The 14,026-nt window shown below is 43.0% G+C and overlaps 1 protein-coding gene across 1 annotated transcript in view; it reads left to right on the top strand.

The window, feature by feature from the left end:
* Positions 1 to 4,428: 4,428 nt before the first annotated feature.
* LOC124252802 (monocarboxylate transporter 12-like) overlaps positions 4,429 to 14,026 on the top strand; it is a 67,058-nt gene continuing 57,460 nt past the window's right edge. The window contains exon 1 of the mRNA XM_046686470.1: positions 4,429 to 4,568. The gene's annotated coding sequence lies outside the window, so the exon portion shown is untranslated. The remainder of the gene's footprint in view (positions 4,569 to 14,026) is intronic.

The raw sequence follows: 14,026 nt of genomic DNA, 5'->3' as shown, positions 1-14,026 counted from the left end.
CGAGGAATTCCATCACCGATCATGAAACCTGAACAAAAGGAGCGAAGGTTGAACTGGTGCTTACAGCATATTATTTTAACTGGGACAATGTTATTTTCTCAGATGAAAGTTCTGTGTGGCTGTTTCCTAATACACTGAAATTCTAGACCAAACAAACTGAAAAACCTTTGTATCAGCACCCAAAGTACGGTCCGAAATTTAACGTGTGGGGTGGCATATCTGTGTTAGGGGCAACGCCCCATTGTGTATTTGAAGGGAATATGAACAGTGAGCGGTACACAGATATTCTCGAGGGACATTTACTTCCATCTGCTCACGTGTTCTATGGACATTTTTGGATTTTCCAGCAGGACAACGACCCAAAACATCGTTCAAAGCATTCACAGGCCTGGTTTCGGACCCAAAATATGTCATTATTAGATTGGCCAAGCTATAGCCCTGACCTAAATCCAATAGAAAATGTTTGGGGATTTATGAAGGAAAGTGTCAATAAGAAAAATCTGACAAATATTGCTGAAATGAAAGAAGAGGTGGTCCGATATTGGGACAGCATGGACCACGACTTTCTAACTTCATTGATCAGTAGTATGCCCCGCCGCATTGAAGCCTGCATTGCTGCCCATGGTGACTTGAGAAAATACTAACTGTTCACCTGTCTTTGAATCTGGAGTTATGTTCTGCTAATATTCACATTTAATACGTGAGTAATGAGGGGGAACAAAAATAATTTACAATCTTTAAATTCTCAATAATTTCTGGTTGTACTGTAAAATTAAACGGGCGACAAATATCAGTACTTTCATGAATGAACTGAAAACGACGTAACGAATTATCGAGTTTAACATGGTTGTTGCACAGAGAGTAAATAACTTGGTTGTTGCAGGCACTTTCACACGGGTGGGTGCACGGAGTGTAACATGGGTGGTTGCACGCAGTGTTACATGGTTGTTGCGTACGCAGTTTCACACGGGTGGTTGCACGGAGTGTAACATGGTTTTTCCATGCAGTGTAACATGGATGGTTGCACTCAGTGTAACATGGTTTTCATGCAGTGTCACATGGGTGGTTGCACGCAATATAACATGGTTGTTGTGTACGCAGTTTCACAAAGGTGGTTGCACGGAGTGTGTAACATGGTTTTTCCATGCAGTGTAACATGGATGGTTGCACGAAGTTTAATAAGGTTGTTGTGTACGCAGTATCACACGGGTGACTGCAGGGAGTGTAACATGTTTTTTCCATGCAGTGTAACATAGATGTTGCACGCAGTGTAATATGTTTGCTGTGTACGCAGTTTCACACGGGTGGTTGCATGGAGCGTAACATGGTTTTTCCATGCAGTGTAACATGGATGGTTGCACGCAGTGTAACATGCTTTTTCCATGCAGTGTAACATGGATGGTTGCACGCAGTGTTGGATGGTTGCATGCACGCAGTGTAACATGGTTTCTCCATGCAGTGTAACACGGTTGGTGGACGGAGCGTGTAACATGGTTATTCCATGCACTGTAACATGGGTGGTTGCACGCAGTGTTTTATTGTTGATGTGTACGCAGTTTCACACGGGTGGTTGCACGGAGTGTGTAACATGGTTTTTCCATGCAGTGTAACATGGGTGGTTGCACGCAGTGAAATATGGTTGCATTGGCTGCATTGAGCTGGGGCAGCCCCGTGTGTGTGTGTTTACGTGTGCAAGCGAGTGTGTGTGTGTGTGTGTGTGTGTGTGTGTGTGTGTGTGTGTGTGTGTGTGTGTGTGTGTGTGTGTGTGTGTTCAATATATTATTGCATATATTAGACTTGTCTGTGTTCTATTTTGCTGGTTCAAAGGGGATTCTTAAACCTTTTGTCACGGCACATTATTTAACTGTAACAACATGTTCGTCAACGTCAAAACACGCTTCAGGCACTTCCACAATTGGCCATCGCATTGCCGGAAGAGTGGGGAAGAATCTCACAAGAGCGACTTCGTCGACTTATCCAGTCTGTGCCGAGAGGTATCGAGCAGTAGCTATATGCTGCCAATGGTGGCTATACAAAGTACTGACTTTGATGCCATCTTGTGAACTCAAGTAAACAGAAACACACCAATAAAAGCTACCGTTATGTTAGCGAACTCTTGGTCAAAAACATGTGAATTTTCACCTTATTACCATTGAAATTACATGAAATAATTGCTCTTAAACTAACGCAATAAATTCTTCTAGAAACTGTTTATGCGTTTCTTTTATGGAGAGTGTATATGTTGTGGGGGCGAGGTCACGGGGGAGGGTGGGGGGCGTAGTTTACTGACAATGTACAGGTGACGTCAGTGAACTATACATGATACTAAGCGTTATTGCCTAGTAAGTGATAACTTCCCTTCTATCGCTATCTAATATGATAACATTTATTACAGTGTGAGTAACTGTATCCGAGGTATATACGTGCCCGCTATACTACGCGTGATGCTAAATTCAGCTGAATCAGCAAGAAGCATTATCACCTCTTCGTATCTAATAGAATTATTTGTATTACATCATCCTCATGGTTCACACGGGCGGTGGGGTAGCCTAGTGGACAAAGCGTTCGCTCGTCACGCCGAGGACCCGGGTTCGATTCCCCACATGGGTACAATGTGTGAAGCCAATTTCTGGTGTCCACCGCCGTGATATTGCTGGAATATTGCTAGAAACGGCGTAAAACTAAACTCACTTACTCACTCATGATTCACACGATATTCAAGGATATACTCGATTACATATTTTTGGAAAATATTTACGTTAAATGTTTATTAATCATCATAACAAGTCAAATAAATTGGCATATAAAAAGGCATACATTTCGCGGTTAATTTCTCATATCATACGATTTCATGTTTCATGATTTCTAATCATAACAAACCGTTCGTTGTGTAACTTTTACACAAGCTTAAAAATATATCAATATATATTTATGCTGTTCAGATAATAGGCACCCGTGAAGATCTGGGTTAGAATTGATCTTCAGTAACCCATGCTTGTCGTAGGAGGCGGCTAACGGGATCGGGGGGTCAGGCTCTCTGATTTGGTTATACATGTCGTCGTATCCTAATTAATCGATGCTCATGCTGTTGATCACTGGATTGAATCCCCCAGACTCGATTATTTACAGACCGCCGTCATGTAGCTGGCATATTGCTGAGTGCGGCGTAAAGCTAAACTAACTCGTTTCTTCACATACTGTTTCCCAAAAGTTGTTATTTCAAAAATATAAAAATAACAATGTTAAAACAAAACCAACAAAACCCCACCACCACCACCACCACCCAAAACCGTAGAAATTTATTCTACACTTACCAGTGTCTGTTATTTGTCAGCCGTATAGTATTTTCAATGGGAAATGGGAAATTTATTGTTTTACTTCTCTGTGTAGTTTTATAGACGGATGTAATTAATGAGGAGTGCCGAACGCAATTCTTGCACAATCTTTTCTTTTAAAAACAGGGGAAAAGATTGTGCAAGAATTGCGTTCGCGCGGCACCTCATTAATTTTCTTTTAAAAACAGACCCGTGAAGATCCGGGGTAGAATAGGTCTTCAGCAACCCATGTGCTTGCCATAAAAAGGCGACTATCTTGTCGTAAGAGGCGACTAACGGGATCGGGTGGTCAGGCTCGCTGACTTGGTTGACACATGTCATCGGTTCCCAATTGCGCAGATCGATGCTCATGCTGTTGATCACTGGCTTGTCTGGTCCAGACTCGATTATTTACAGACCGCCGCCATATAGCTGGAATATTGCTGAGTGCGGCGTAAAACTAAACTCACTCACTCACTCACTCAACTCACACTTTTAAAAACATGAAAATGTGGGCTAGAAAAATAACTCGGTATTCAGCGAGTTGACTATATATAACTACCATGTTACATTCAGATAAAATCAAAAGTAAATGTCCATATTTATACAGTTTATAACACGACACCCCATGTCGTCGTCGCCCAGACAGCGGAGGTATATAGTTTGACCTTTAACACCGCCGGGTTACAACGAGTCTAAAAATAGAACAAAGCCCACCTGTTTTGCGTTCACTGCGCAGTTATATGGAGTGTTAATAAATGCTCGCTTAAAGGTTTCGCTGACGACAAACGAAATAACTGTGAAGACGAAAAGGAATCAGAAATGTGTCACCAACACCTGAAATTCCATCGAACGAACCAGAATAATCTCACGCGCATCCTTTCCCATATGTATAACCGACTTCGTCCGTCACCGTTATAAATCCCCGTTATAACGCGAATCCTTTGTCGTTCTGGGTGTGAGGGTTTTTGTAAGGTGATATGTGCGCCTGTATGTCTGACACGTCAAAAACATGTTTACTGAAAGGTAAAATTATTTAACCTTTGGGCTGTGAGACACAGATTTTCCAGCAATCGCGCTGTTTCCTCATAACTGATCAGCTGATTTCTAAGGCAGGGGTGGTCACGTGCTCAGCGCACGCCTGCATCCAGTCATTGTTGGTAGTGTACAGCATATGATCACAGCCCGGCTCACTGATGTCGGGGAAAACGTAACAACATTGGTTATTTCACCGGATACCATATTACACGAGTGGTGAGTACCTTTCATCTGTTATCGCCATTTTTGATTCCCTCCTTGAAGTATGGTGTTTCTAAGGCAACGGCCGTCGTCGCATCTTTAATGCGTCGATTCGGACATCAGTGATGGGGGGGCTTCTTTGTGTTGTGGTCAGACATGGTCACCAAGATGGTTACCACTGTTGGAATTCATTATAGTGAAAGCCAGGTTGTGTATGAATTACGAATTCATGACACATGTTTTTGTTACATATCGATCCTATGGTAACGAGTAGAGACGGTTGGAGTGTTTACTACTAACCAGCGTGAAAAAGGATTGGGTACAACTGTCAAATTAATTTTTTTTGGTCCGTTTGATCAGGTTACAAATAAGACAAGGTGACCAAACCAGGAATATTGTATGTTATGAATGATGTCATTTATATGATAACAACGTTTGGCTAAAACCCCATCGTGAGTTTGTGTACGTCGTAGAACATCTGTACGGGGGGTCGCCCTCATTATAAGGAGAATGGTGGCGGAAGACACCTGTTTGTTTCCTTCACGGTGAGATACCTCCAGTGTACGTTCCGCTTGAGTGCGTGAATATAGCCATGTTAAACTATGCTGGAAATATGAGTTGATAATATTGTATGTTATTCGAGATAGTTCGCGGTGATTCATGATGAGGGTTTTTCTTATAGTAGTGGGAAGAAAGGATATTGGTGATGTTCTTCTCCATCTTTAGTCGTCTCTCATCTTCCTACCCCATCTGGATCTTTTCTCTTCCGGTTCGTCCATCCTTCATCTTTCCCCATCTTCTTTCTTTCATTCCCTTTCTTTTATTCGTCCCTCCTCTTCCATCCTTCCATCCAGATCTTCCCGATATTCCCTTCATCATTCCGTCCTCTTCGACCGTCCATCGTTCCCTCTTTTATTGTCCTTCCGTCCGTAATGGACCATAACATCCCGTGATCGATACGGTGCGCAAAGATCAACGCTGACTGGGTACGTTCTCACCCAATCAACCAAGTCATCGAGCCGGACAACCCAATCCATTCTTTCGGCTCGTACGGTTGTTTGTTGTCTAATCCAGTTCTCGGCAGCTGTCCTGCTGTATGGCGGCGGTCTGTAACTAATCGCGTCATAACTAGACAATCAAGTGATTGACATCATGAGCATCGATTTCACTCAATTTGGATAACATGACCTGCATCAACCAAGTCAGCGACCACCCGATCCCGTTAGTCGTCTCTCACATTTTGGTTTGGTTGTTGTTACACCCCGCACTCAGCAATATTCGAGCTATACGGCGGCGGTCTGTAAATAATCAAGTCTGGACCAGACAATCCAGTGATCAACAGCATGAACATCGTTCTACACAACGGGAATACTATGACATGTGTCAACCAAGTCAGCGAGCCTGACCACCCGATCCCGTTAGTCGCCTCCTACAACAAGTGGGTTGCTGAAGATCATTTCTAACCCGGATCTTCACAGGTCGTCTCTTATGACAAGCATAGGTTGCTGAAGACCTAACCTAGAACTCCACGGGTCGCCTCTCACCACCAACATGGGTTGTCTGGGGCCCTTGTCTAATCCAGAATACCCTTGAGCCGCATAGAGATTTCATTATAGCAGTGGCCTGTGTATCTATGTTCAGTGACGTATGTAGACGCATATTAATGAAAGTAATGTGATAGGTAGTCATGTCATGAAACACATCATCTTCATATTACGGCCCTCGTGATTCATTACAGCTGTAACCAATTCCCTGTATCGAATGCTTAAATACCAGGCCCAGTGTTCCTGGACCATTCGTTGTTCATGCTAACAGACAATGGTGTTCCTGGGCTATTTGTTGTTCATGCTAATGGCCAATGGTGTCCTGGACCATTCGTTGTTCATGCTAACAGTCAATGGTGTCCTGGACCATTCGTTGTTCATGCTAACAGTCAATGGTGTCCTGGATCATTCGTTGTTCACGCTAACAGTCAATGGTGTCCTGGACCATTCGTTGTTCATGCTAACAGTCAATGGTGTCCTGGACCATTCGTTGTTCATGCTAACAGTCAATGGTGTTCCTGGACCATTCGTTGTTCATGCTAACAGTCAATGGTGTCCTGGACCATTCGTTGTTCATGCTAACAGTCGATGGTGTTCCTGGACCATTCGTTGTTCATGCTAACAGTCAATGGTGTTCCTGGACCATTCATTGGTCATGCTAACAGTCAATGGTGTCCTGGACCATTCGTTGGTCATGCTAACAGTCAATGGTGTTCCTGGGCAATTTGTTGTTCATGCTAACAGTCAATGGTGTTCCTGGACCATTCGTTGTTCATGCTAATGGCCAATGATGCTTCTGAACCATTCGTTGTTCACGCTAACAGACAGTGGTGTTCCTGGACCATTCGTTGTTCATGCTAATGGCCAATGGTGTTTCTGAACCATTCGTTGTTCATGCGCACATTAAAGTGTGGTCCTTGCCCATTCGGTGTCCATGCCAACAGCAATTGGTGTTTCTGAACCACCACTAACAACCAGTGGTGTTATTGGCCCATTCGTTGATCATGGTAACACCCAGTGGTGTTCCTATCCCATTCGCAGGTATTGCTAACAGCCAGTGGTGTTACTGCCCAGGCCCCACGACTATCAACCAGTGGTGTTCCTGGCCAAACGTGTCTTGTCATCAACCAGTATTGTGTTCATGTTCACAACTTGTAGCGTTCACGACACACGTTTAATTGAAATACACCCCTTCGTAATGACCGTGGAATACTGTTGATGATAATAGACAACAGGAGTGTAACTTTACAAGTAGAGGTGAGACGATACAGAAATTTCACGATACGATACGTATCGCGATATCTTGGAACGATACGATTCGATTCGATGCATATCACGTTATGCCTTCTTTAGTTATTTTCTTTAAAAATCATATTTTAATAGTAAGAAATTTTGACTTAACCGTCAATATCTAATGAAAATTAACAATTTTAAGGTCAACGATACATATCACGATGCGAAAACACGTATCGATATATTTATCGTCAGATAAAGTATCACGATTATCGATACTACGATATATCGTCACAGCACTATTTACAAGTACCTCTGATTCTTCCATATAATGGGATAGCCAGATAGATTAGACTGATACGTCAAGCTTGTTTTGTGTAATAACGGGGCCGATTCAGCAAATATTTTTTATATCAAAATAATTCGCAATATTCGTGCCTATCGTGCGTAAGAGTAGCGTGATAAATGCGCTCGGTCGTCACGCTAAACGTTCGGGTTCGTATCCCAACATGTGTGAAAGTTTTAAAGGACTTTTCGGTCGTAACCCTCGTTGTAAGAACGGTATGAAAGTCATTGACATCACTGTACCAACAAGTCACCAATTAATCGCTTATGTTTAGATGTATTCCAAACCTCGTTTATTGATTATTATGTCTCTCGAACGTCTGTCGGGAATGCATCTGGCTCGTGTTTCAATATTTTGTACTGTTACATTAATGATATCTGGCGTATATTTAAGTGTAATGTCTATGTCATATGTGGGGCTTCGAGATATGACACATTTTTCGATAGCAGGGTCGCGATACTACTGATAGCAAAATCGACATTTGCTATGTGGTGTGAGTGAGTGAGTGAATGGATAGGTGAGTATGTAAATTGGATTGTTTGTTTGCTGTTTTACGCCGCACTCAGCAATATTCCAGCTATATGACGGCGGTCTGTAAATAATCGAGTCTGGGCCAGACAATCCAGTGTTGAGCATCGATCTACGCAATAGGGATTCGATGACATGTGTCAAGGGTCAGCGAGCCTGACCACCCGATCCCGTTAGTCGCCTCTTACAAGCATGGTTTACTGTAGATCAATTCTAACCCGGATCTTCACGTGTCGAGTATATAAATGAATGGGTGAGTAAGCGAATGGATGGATGAGTGAGTGAATGGATGATGGGTGAGTGAGTGAATGGATGGGTGAGTGGATAAATAGATGGATGGGTGAATGGATGGATGGGTGAGTGAATGGATGGGTGAGTGAGTGAATGGATGGGTGAGTGGATAAATAGATGGATGGGTGGAGTGAATGGATGGGTGAGTGGATAAATAGATGGATGGGTGAGTAGATAAATAGATGGATGGGTGAGTGAGTGAATGGATGGGTGAGTGGATAAAAAGATGGATGGGTGAGTGAATGGATGGGTGAGTGTATCAATAGATGGATGGATGGGTGAGTGAATGGATGGGTGAGTGGATAAATAGATGGATGGATGGGTGAGTGAATGGATGGGTGAGTAGATAAATAAATGGATGGGTGAGTGGATAAATAGATGGATGGGTGAGTGAGTGAATGGATGGGTGAGTGGATAAAAAGATGGATGGGTGAGTGAATGGATGGATGAGTGAGTGAATGGATGGATGGGTGAGCGGATAAATAGATGGATGGGTGAGTGAAAGAATGAATGAGGGAGTGATTATAGCATATCGAATCGTCGTGATGTCGGATAAAAGCGGACGCGCACGTGCGTGTATATCTCTATCATTGTCTTGTATTCCGATAATCGTATGGTAGTATGCGGTATATCGTCGATCGTACTCGCTGCAGCCTTATCCATATGTATAGTATTAATCACCCCTTAGAAATCATCTGGATCCTGGGAGTTTGACAGAACTGTAATATTTACAGCTATTCTGTTCGTGGTTACTGCAAATGAACAATATAAACATTCACATCCCCATTAGGATCGTCCTTTTATGAAATAACTCATCACTAACTCACAAATATTGCAGACACTCGCTTACACCCAATAAATACAACTATTCTCGACAGCAGCTGGCGGTGCTGTGGGATTATCCCGAGAGCCAGGAATTCCGTCGCAGAATCTTCTGTGGCGGTTCCAGTCTGTCGATCGATTTGTCTGTTTGTTCTGGTAACACATCTTATCACCTATCAGTCAGGCATTCACCAGGCAGTCAGCTGCGTCCTTAGCGACAGATTCACACGCGACAGAAAGATCTTGACCTTTAAAATCCATGAGTGCTGTGAGGGCAACACCATGTCACTGTGCATGGGGCTGAATCACTGCCCGTACAGTGATTGTTTGTTTTGACCCAAAAGTTGTTGTGTTGTGTGAACGTGCAGTGAATAATAATTTTATTTATGGAAAAGAATTAAAGAACAAACACCCGAAGCTAATGTGGATTTGGGATAATAATTTGACTCCAAGAGTTACTCGAAGTAAAATATTTAGAATCAGCGTTCTGTTGCTCGCTGTGTCAAAGTAAAAACATCACTCAAATATCAGGGTTTGCAGTGTCGGGTTTTTCGCTTCGTCAGCGGTTATATCGAGTTTACTGACGACTGTGTGTCCTCGTTAAACCGGACCCTGTTTAATTGTCCGGATTAGTGATTGAGTATAAAGAGTATTCGAGTTATACATGTATGTCGAGGTGGATTTGGTTTCGTTAGTGTTTAACGCACGCCGCACTCAGCAATATACCATCTTTAAGACAGCGGTATGTAAATGATTGATTCTGGTCCAGACAATCCAGTGATTGACATCATGGTCATTTTGGATACATGTGTCAACCAAGTCGGCGAGCCCGACCACCCGATCCCGTTAGTCGCCTCTTACGACAAGCATGGGTTGCTGCTTAGTCAGTCACTAGATTGTCTGGTCCAGATTTGATTATTTAAAAACCGCCGTCATATAGCTGGAATATTGGTAAACAAAAATCGAAAAGAGGAGGTAAAGTGAGAGAAGAGGGAGCAGTGCACATAGAAGCGATTTGTTGTTCACCATTATGTGCTAAGTTGTCATATTTTGATAAACTGCACATTTGAAGCATCGGGGGATTCACTTTAAGTCAACCACCTCATATCTCGATAAAAAGGGTCATTAATGGCGTCCATGTTTTTATGCTTCAGACGACTCGCGCTTTTTATGAACAGAATTATATCGGCATATTGCATGCAATGAAGTAGTCACGGAGACAGATTTACATGATAGATCGATTTTATTGATTTTTCTCGAAGCAGTGCGACCAGCTGATGGAGGCATTATGCAATGATGACACCCTCATGGGGGCACGATTCGCCCACTTTAAAAGCCGTGTCGTCAGAGACGAATCAATACCAAAAATAGATAAGCATTACTCAAGTGAGTGATTGAGTGTAGTTTTAAGGCGCTTTTAGCAATATTCCAGAAATATCACGGCGTGGGACACCAGAAATGGGTTTCACACATTGTACCCATGTGGGGAATCGAACCCGTGACTTCGGCGTGACGAGCGAACGCTTTAACCACTAGGCTACCCCAAGGCTCCGCAATTTGTTAAGGGTGCAATAAGGCACCAGGCAGACAATTTAGGAGTGCCTTTGTAAAAATAAATATCCCAATACCTTTTGATGATCCAGTTAAACTTGAAACACAACTATTATGTCATTTCAATTTCATGTCAACCTGTAAACTTGAGCGCTCAGCTTCATGTGTCCTGGACCCATAAACTTACCCACAAACTATGTTATCATCCAGAACATGATTTCCTGTTATGCGCAATCACAATCAAAACAGCCATGCCTATGTTAAGCTGTGAGGTGGAGTGTTACCGATAGATGGGGTGCAAAAATACATTTTGAATAATTTGAGTTGGTCCAATTTATCGTATTTTCTATTATATGAATCATGGTTATACTTCTTTAATTTTAGTCTTAGCGCCAGGGCAAATTGAAATATTTCATCTGTGCCATTTCAGAATTTACCTTGCCATGACACACAAATTAGGCACTATGTCGATTGCTGAATGCAGGTCTATTGTGTACAGTGACTTCTGAGGATGAATACCGTTTACAGAGATATGTATCTAAGACCACCAGTCTCAGCTGTTGAACCTTCATGTGATTCTGCCGACATTGTGGGTCGTTGCCCAAGCTATAGACCACTTCTTTGCCTGGTGTGAATCCGACTTCAAATTGACACGGAGATTTGGTAAGGGACCAGTCATCCTCTTGGTAAAAAGGTCACTTGGTTTTACACCGCTTTTAGCAATATTACAGCAATTTCATGGCGGGGGACACCAGAAATGGGCTTCACTCATTGTACCCATGTGGGGAATCGAACTCGGGTCTTCGGCGTGAAGAGCGGACGCTTTAACCACTAGGCTACTTCACCGCCCCTACATATATAAGAATGGTATAACCTTCAGCAATAAGGTATCAGGTTAGTCGTTCAGGATACTAATGATTTAGAATTCATATTATTTCGATGTTATTTCCATAAACATTACGGGGCGGCGGGGTAGCATAGTGGTTAAATCGTTCGCTTGTCACGCCGAAGGCCCGGGTTCGATCACAGGAGCCCGTTATCGCTGTGTAGGTACTCTATCTATATATATATATGACGTGCGTGTAGATCTATGGTCTATTTTTAACCTACATAGCGATAGCGGGTTCCTCTGGGTTCGATACCCCACATGGGCACAATGTGTGAAGCCCATTTCTGGTGTCCCCCGCCGTGATATTACTGGAATATTGCTAAAAGCGGCGTTAAACCATACTCACTCACTCAATCAATCAATCAATACACATTACAATAAGACGACAGTTGATGTCTACGTGTTTTTATTACCGCGTGGAAATGGCATGCTGGATGCATTTCTCATCTCATCACACTGGGATCTGTCTTTTCGTATCAGCTTTACGTTCTCTGAAGGAATAACCATTTCAGGCTAAAAACCGATGTTTGTGAGAGGAATATTCAGAGCGACAACTGGCGCTTTAATCAATCATTCTCTGTGCCAGTTTTGCTGTGGTGAACTCACAACATAGCGTAGCATATACAACAGAGACCAGTGCAAATCGCTCACCACGCATGCGCAGTCGAAGATATTTAGACTATGAGACCGTTCCACATCAGTGGCTATATCGAGCTGTTTTATTGCTGAAGCGTGGTAACGCCCTGGCAGAAGAGCACGCTACCTAGGAAACCTGTTACTTGTTTGATTTTCAAAATAATGTCACTGGAGACATTGATCGAGCGTAATGTCAGATCGTGTGTCAGCCTCCATATATCATACCTGATAAATCAGTGCCCGAAGTGTTCCGATTGTGTCATTCAAACTGGGTGCCTGTCTGTTGATATGTGTATGGAACACGATCATTGAAAATCAATCCGATCGTCTCGGCTTAGGCAATGTTGTTCAGATGTCTGTGTGGTCCGACTGACATTCAAAATGCGTTTTCACTCGATTTCTTTTCCGATGTTAGGACTCGAGTGCACATCAAAACTGTCAAATGATGGTGGGCGCTGCAATTCGCTTTGCGTTAAGATGTTCTGATTACGGGTTCGAATCCGTGATTCGATCTCTCCAACCAGGGTGCCCTTGTACAAAGGGATCTTAGCGCTATGGTGACCGAAACTCCCATACCTTAACATGGACTTACAACTGTCGTAGCGCTAAGGTGATCGTAACTCCCATACCTTAACATAGACTTACAAATGACTTACAACTAAGGTGATCGTAACTCCCATACCTTAACATAGACTTACAACTGTCGTGGCGCTAAGGTGATCGTAACTCCCATACCTTAACATAGACTTACAACTGTCGTAGCGCTAAGGTGATCGTAACTCCCATACCTTAACATAGACTTACAACTGTCGTAGCGCTAAGGTGATCGTAACTCCCATACCTTAACATAGACTTACAACTGTCGTAACGCTAAGGTGATCGTAAACTCCCATACCTTAACATAGACTTACAACTGTCGTAGCGCTATAGGTGATCGTAACTCCCATACCTTAACATAGACTTACAACTGTCGTAGCGCTAAGGTGATCGTAACTCCCATACCTTAACATAGACTTACAACTGTCGTAGCGCTAAGGTGATCGTAACTCCCATACCTTAACATAGACTTTACAGCTGTCGTAGCGCTAAGGTGATCGTAACTCCCATACCTTAACATAGACTTACAACTGTCGTAGCGCTAAGGTGATCGTAACTCCCATACCTTAACATAGACTTACAACTGTCGTAGCGCTAAGGTGATCGTAACTCCCATACCTTAACATAGACTTACAACTGTCGTAGCGCTAAGGTGATCGTAACTCCCATACCTTAACATAGACTTACAACTGTCGTAGCGCTAAGGTGATCGTAACTCCCATACCTTAACATAGACTTACAGCTGTCGTAGCGCTAAGGTGATCGTAACTCCCATACCTTAACATAGACTTACAACCGTCGTAGCGCTAAGGTGATCGTAGCTCCCATACCTTAACATAGCCTTAAGGCAGTTTAGCGCTAAGGTTGTTTTGTATAATGGCACCCAGGTCCTTTATCATATGGTGGGGTGGCATAGTCGATACAGCTCGTCATGCCGAAGATTTGAATTCGATTCCCCGTATGGTTACAATGCGTAAAGCCTTTTTCTGGTATCCGTTGTCATAATATTGCTGGAGTGGTGTTAAAAGCAGGCTAA

This window comes from Haliotis rubra, unplaced genomic scaffold, assembly GCF_003918875.1.
Source record: "Haliotis rubra isolate DU_JTF1 unplaced genomic scaffold, ASM391887v1 Scf524, whole genome shotgun sequence".
Classification (NCBI taxonomy): Eukaryota; Metazoa; Mollusca; class Gastropoda; order Lepetellida; family Haliotidae; genus Haliotis; species Haliotis rubra.
The sequence above is the reverse complement of the archived record's forward strand: the minus strand, read 5'-3'. Positions and strand labels throughout refer to the sequence as shown.